Consider the following 6,321-nt stretch of genomic DNA (forward strand, 5'->3'; position numbering starts at 1 on the left):
TAACCGGCAAAATATGGGCAACATATTTAGTTGTGAGATAAAAAGAAATGAAACTATTTGAGCTGGGAAATTTAGCGAAATTAACCTTTAAATTTACGTTATATTGATCCCACCTTTACACATATCGGAGGAGTATGTCAACTAAAACTGTCACTGTGACAGTGGTAGTTTCCAAACTGGTCTGATACGTCTGAAGGTGGTACACAATCAATACAATCTAAATGTATAAGTTAATATCGCTAAATTTCCCAGCTCAACTAGTTTCATGTCTTTTTATCTCACTACTTAATACATCTTTTGTGCTATTTTGTCGGTTATTAGAGCGCTCATCACTGTATTTCTGGTATATCCAGGGAATGTCTACAAAATATATTTTGAATGTCCAGAGAACATTCGTGGACATTCATGGAATGTTCCAATAAGACATTCAGGTAATGTTTAAAATGATGACACAGGATTTTCCTGGGATGTTCAGGGAACATGTTTTCGGGGATATTCCAGGAATTTTTCAATGTCTGTGTACCTTCTATGGACCTATATGGAATATTTTGGTGTTATTACCGCCGCACTCCACTTGCGATTTGTAATCAGGAAGATTGAACACATTGTTTCAAATACAAGTCAATCCATTTGTGACTAAATAATCATGGATTGACTTCTATTTGAAAGAATGTGTTCAATCTTCACAACTACAAATCGCAAGTGGAGTCCGGAGCTTAGGGCTACTTCCTCTTCGGTATTATACTACAGAAATCAGGAACTTTCCTTCTAAATATATGTATGCATCTTGGCTATCAAACATATTCTTCCAAACATTTTTTTAAGGGGTTACATAGGTCTTGTGGGTAAAAAAAGTGACTTTTTAAAAAAATTATATCTCGAAAACTAAAATTTATTTTTATTTATAATTGGAACATGTAAAAGTATAGTACTTAAGGTAGTCTCAAAAAAAGTTTCAGCCAAAAATATTCATTTTTGTAGAGTTTAAGTTTTTTTGCGTTGGCAGCATAACTAGTCTCATCTGAAATCAAAAAGTTTCTTTTAGTTTATACCTCTGGCTAGAATATGAACGAAGGAATTAAAAAAAATGAAATTTGAAGATTTTACATAAGTTTAAACACATTTTTGACCCCAATTTTTCTCATTTTTAAAGTAGTATTTTTTATAAAACAAAAATGATCTCATCTAATAAAAAATCCTTTGTTCATTCACTAGCCAGAGGTATAAACTACAAGAAACTTTGATTTCAGATGAGACTGGACTTGTTATGCTGCTCACTGCAAAAAAGGGCTGTTGTGGAAAAATTGCAGTCAACTCTACAAAAATTAATATTTTTGGCTGAAATTTTTTTGAGAGTACTATACTTTTATATGTTTCAATTATAAATAAAAATAATTGTTAGTTTCCAAGATATAATTTTTTTAAAAAGTCACTTTTTTTACCTGCAAGACAACAACTTAACAAATTGTTGATTTCAAATTGTAACAATTGTTTTGCAAAGTATGCTGCCCTCTTGTATTTTCTGTGTTATCTTCATCATACAATTACTTCATCTAAAAACTTTCTGCGATATATTCGCAACAACAAAAACAAACAAAACAAAAAAAATAAAACAAAAGTTTAACCACCTTCACACCACAGTGACCACAGAATCAAGTTACACAAATTTTCCAAACACCTCACCCATGATAAAAAGAATACTAAATTTATTGTATCATGACCTCACCTGACACAGCGACAAGAATCTACAGGTCGAGCAAGTCTCGTAAATTTCACGATTGCGAGCCACGCTTCACGCAACCGTGTTTGCGTACTTGTGTTTCAAGTTGCGTGGTCGTACGGAGTTATATTTACCAAATTTAAATATAATCGTTTTCAAAATTAAATCAATATGTCAATATGGCTACTGGGTGTAAAAGATAAATCTTATTCTATCTGTTCTTAATGAGTTTTAGATAATTTTAGTTGTATTTCTTTGTAATTTTGTGTTGTACAAAGATTAATTTAACATTTTCTCTGGAAGTATTAATTTAGAAAGATAATATGCTTCATTGGTGTTGTGTTTTGAAGTGTGAAATGTGATAAAGTCAAGATAAAGTTCACTTTTAAACTGAACTAAATAAGGTATCTGAGAGACAACAATGGTTAAATGCAATACAATGTACAGGTTTTACTAGCGAAATGAAAATTTTCCTGTCCTGTCTGCTGTAATCATTTTATATCTGGTAAGTTACAATTACAACAGTAACGATTTTTGAAGATGTTAACATTTTAATCTTATAGGAAAACCAGCCGACTTAATAGATAATAACAATCTCCAGATTGGGTTCCTTCAATAAATATGGTCTATAAACACAATGAAATAAGTTCCCCAAAATCTAAAATGGAGTGGTATCAAAGGAGAATTAAAGGGAAAAATATTCATATTGAAATTATTTATAAGGCACTGGACTGTCTTAAATTCTACAATAATACTAGGTGGGTAAATGATTTTAGACATTTTTCATTAAGAGTAGATTAAGATTAAGTAGATTTTCATTCAGTAGATTTAAGACTTGTTTACACGGGTAGAGTAATGATGCAAGTACTTGATAGAGTAGAGTAACTCTACCTGTAAAAATGCTCAGCACAGTAGAATAGCTGGTAGAGTGTATAGTTGGAGTTAAAGTAGAGTGACTAGCAACCTATGGCAAAGTAACTACTCTATGACCACCACTACTGCCAAAATGTCTACTCGGCTGCACACTCTACCCATGGAACACGCTCAATTATGGCAGAATAGAGTAGGTAGGAGAGTACATGGGGGCGCTGTCATTCTGGCTGGAATTGTGTTTTGTGTAAATAGTGAAAATGAAGTTCACCGAAGATGAAACTTTAAAACTTGTAGAGCTATAATACGGCAAATACCAGTGTTTATGGAATTTAGGTAGTGTATACTACAGAAATAAAAGTTTGCAGCAAGCTGCGGAGGATGAAATCGTCGAAAGAATGGCAAAGGGGGCTTTGGAGTAAACAAGCTTAAGCAAAAAATTAAGAATTTAAGGTGCACTTATAATCAGAGTGTTTAAAAATACAAAAATCAGTTTCACTATACTAGCATCAGTACTATACTTGTACTCTCCTCACGTGAATGGTATCAAGCCATTTTTGGTAGAGTACTACCACTACTCTACTCTCCTCAAAACTCTACCCATGTAAACAAGTCTTTAGAAACAGTGGAAAATGAGGTAGCTAGTAGAGTAGTAGTAGAGTAAAATATACTGGTTTAGCAAATTGCAATGTTTTAAGGTAATACAGTAGCGATAAACAGGTAGCCAAAACGTGTTCCAAGATTGTCACTGTAATTTTGAATATTTTTTCGAGGCATTTGGCACACGTATTCGTAAAATAATAAAGAATGGCGGTACAGAGCCCAATTTGAAAAATATATTAATATGTGGAAATTACTCTGTAATTATACAATATTTAAAAAACGAGCCTGTACCGCCATTAAGAAGAACAAAAAAATACACTTTCTTCAAATAAACTTTTTTATCCGATGCCTAGATTTTGTGTAATTTTGGAACTACTAATGAAATAAAAAATTTTAGTAGTTCCAAAATAACACAAAATCAGATAAAAAAGTTGTATTTGAAGAAAGTGTATTTTTTTGTTCTTCTTAATGGCGGTACAAGCTCGTTTTTTTTATATTGTATTTAATTACAGAGTAATTTCCACATAATAATATATTTTTCAAATTGGGCTCTGTACCGCCATTCTTTATTATATTACGAATATGTGTGCCAAATATCTTGAAAAATATTCAAAATTACAGCCACAATCTTGGAACACATTTTCGCTACCTGTTGATCGATACTGTTTCCTCTTAAGATAGTTTTAATAGTTATTTATGATATAAGTATTAAAAGTACAATTTTAAGACGCGCATGTGAAAGTTAACTTGAAAAAATAATTTTATTAATGTTTTGACTTCCACATCAGATGTCATTGTCAAAATACAAAATATTTATTATTATTAGGTTTGTTCTAGCAAACAGTCAAACTAGTCAAAAACCATCAGCAAACAGTTGGTCAGTAAAAGAACATAATACAGTCACCAGTGCGATCCCCTCTACTCGCGCTGGTCCACTATTCGCTGATGGTTTCAAACTGATGCTAGAACAAACCTATTATTATTATGCATATCATTATCTGTAAATAATATTTCTTCCGATTGTTAATTGTAAAGGATAGAAAAATTACCATTTATTTCATTTTTTTTAGAATCAGCTGAGAGAAGTGGTCTACAAAAAACCAGGAAGGAAACGGAATATGTGGCTACGAAAGGCAAAAGAAAGGTTTACAAAGCAAATGTGACACATTTTTTTGAAATATTTAGGAATATCAGTAAATTGCATTAAAAAAATGTATGAAAAGATTTGTTCAATAAAAATGTTTATATTTATCAAGGATGTATTATTTGGTATGGCCACATATCGTCAGTGATGTAATAATACATCCTATCTGTTTTTTCATGAGTTTTGTAAGAGAGACTAAAAACTTGTCTTAGGGTCACCTCCTGTTTTCATATGATATTTTTTGACTTGTTTTGTAGTAAATTAAACTATCTATGAACTACAAAACAAGTCAAAACTTACATATGAACACAGGAGGTGACCTTAAAACATGTTTTTCCATCTCTCATACAAAACTCATGAAAAAACAGATAGGAGGTATTGTCACATCAGCAAGGATGTACAGTGATAAGTGCCCTAATAACCGGCAAAATATGGGCAACATATTTAGTTGTGAGATAAAAAGAAATGAAACTAGTCGAGCTGGGGAATTTAGCGAAATTAACCTTTAAATTTACGTTATATTGATCCCACCTTTACACATATCGGAGGAGTATGTCAACTAAAACTGTCACTGTGACAGTGGTAGTTTCCAAACTCGTCTGATACGTCTGAAGGTGGTACACAATCAATACAATCTAAATGTATAAGTTAATATCGCTAAATTTCCCAGCTCAACTAGTTTCATGTCTTTTTATCTCACTACTTAATACATCTTTTGTGCTATTTTGCCGGTTATTAGAGCGCTCATCACTGTATTTCTGGTATATCCAGGGAATGTCTACAAAATATATTTTGAATGTCCAGAGAACATTCGTGGACATTCATGGAATGTTCCAATAAGACATTCAGGTAATGTTTAAAATGCTGACACAGGATTTTCCTGGGATGTTCAGGGAACATGTTTTCGGGGATATTCCAGGAATTTTTCAATGTCTGTGTACCTTCTATGGACCTATATGGAATATTTTGGTGTTATTACCGCCGCACTCCACTTGCGATTTGTAATCAGGAAGATTGAACACATTGTTTCAAATACAAGTCAATCCATTTGTGACTAAATAATCATGGATTGACTTCTATTTGAAAGAATGTGTTCAATCTTCACAACTACAAATCGCAAGTGGAGTCCGGCGCTTAGGGCTACTTCCTCTTCGGTATTATGTATTATACTACAGAAATCAGGAACTTTCCTTCTAAATATATGTATGCATCTTGGCCATCAAACATATTCTTCCAAACATTTTTTAAGGGGTTACATAGGTCTTGTGGGTAAAAAAAGTGACTTTTTAAAAAAATTATATCTCGAAAACTAAAATTTATTTTTATTTATAATTGGAACATGTAAAAGTATAGTACTTAAGGTAGTCTCAAAAAAAGTTTCAGCCAAAAATATTCATTTTTGTAGAGTTTAAGTTTTTTTTGCGTTGGCAGCATAACTAGTCTCATCTGAAATCAAAAAGTTTCTTGTAGTTTATACCTCTGGCTAGAATATGAACGAAGGAATTAAAAAAAATTAAATTTGAAGATTTTACATAAGTTTAAACACATTTTTGACCCCAATTTTTCTCATTTTTAAAGTAGTTTTTTTTTATAAAACAAAAATGACCTCATCTAATAAAAAATCCTTTGTTCATTCACTAGCCAGAGGTATAAACTACAAGAAACTTTGATTTCAGATGAGACTGGACTTGTTATGCTGCTCACTGCAAAAAAGGGCTGTTGTGGAAAAATTGCAGTCAACTCTACATACAAAAATGAATATTTTTGGCTGAAATTTTTTTGAGAGTACTATACTTTTACATGTTTCAATTATAAATAAAAAATAATTTTTAGTTTCCAAGATATAATTTTTTTAAAAACTCACTTTTTTTACCTGCAAGACAACAACTTAACAAATTGTTGATTTCAAATTGTAACAATTGTTTTGCAAAGTATGCTGCCTTCTTGTATTTTCTGTGTTATCTTCATCATACAATTACTTCAT

General features: G+C 31.7%; 1 long non-coding RNA gene across 1 annotated transcript; it reads left to right on the plus strand.

Annotated features, from left to right (window-relative positions):
- The first annotated feature begins 1,628 nt into the window (after positions 1-1,628).
- On the plus strand, positions 1,629-4,444 carry LOC126887661 (uncharacterized). The gene is made up of 2 exons (XR_007699133.1): positions 1,629-2,225; positions 2,284-4,444. It is a non-coding gene; the product is annotated as an uncharacterized LOC126887661 (long non-coding RNA).
- Positions 4,445-6,321: the final 1,877 nt, after the last annotated feature.

The sequence above is a fragment of the Diabrotica virgifera genome, chromosome 7 (genome assembly GCF_917563875.1).
Source record: "Diabrotica virgifera virgifera chromosome 7, PGI_DIABVI_V3a".
Classification (NCBI taxonomy): Eukaryota; Metazoa; Arthropoda; class Insecta; order Coleoptera; family Chrysomelidae; genus Diabrotica; species Diabrotica virgifera.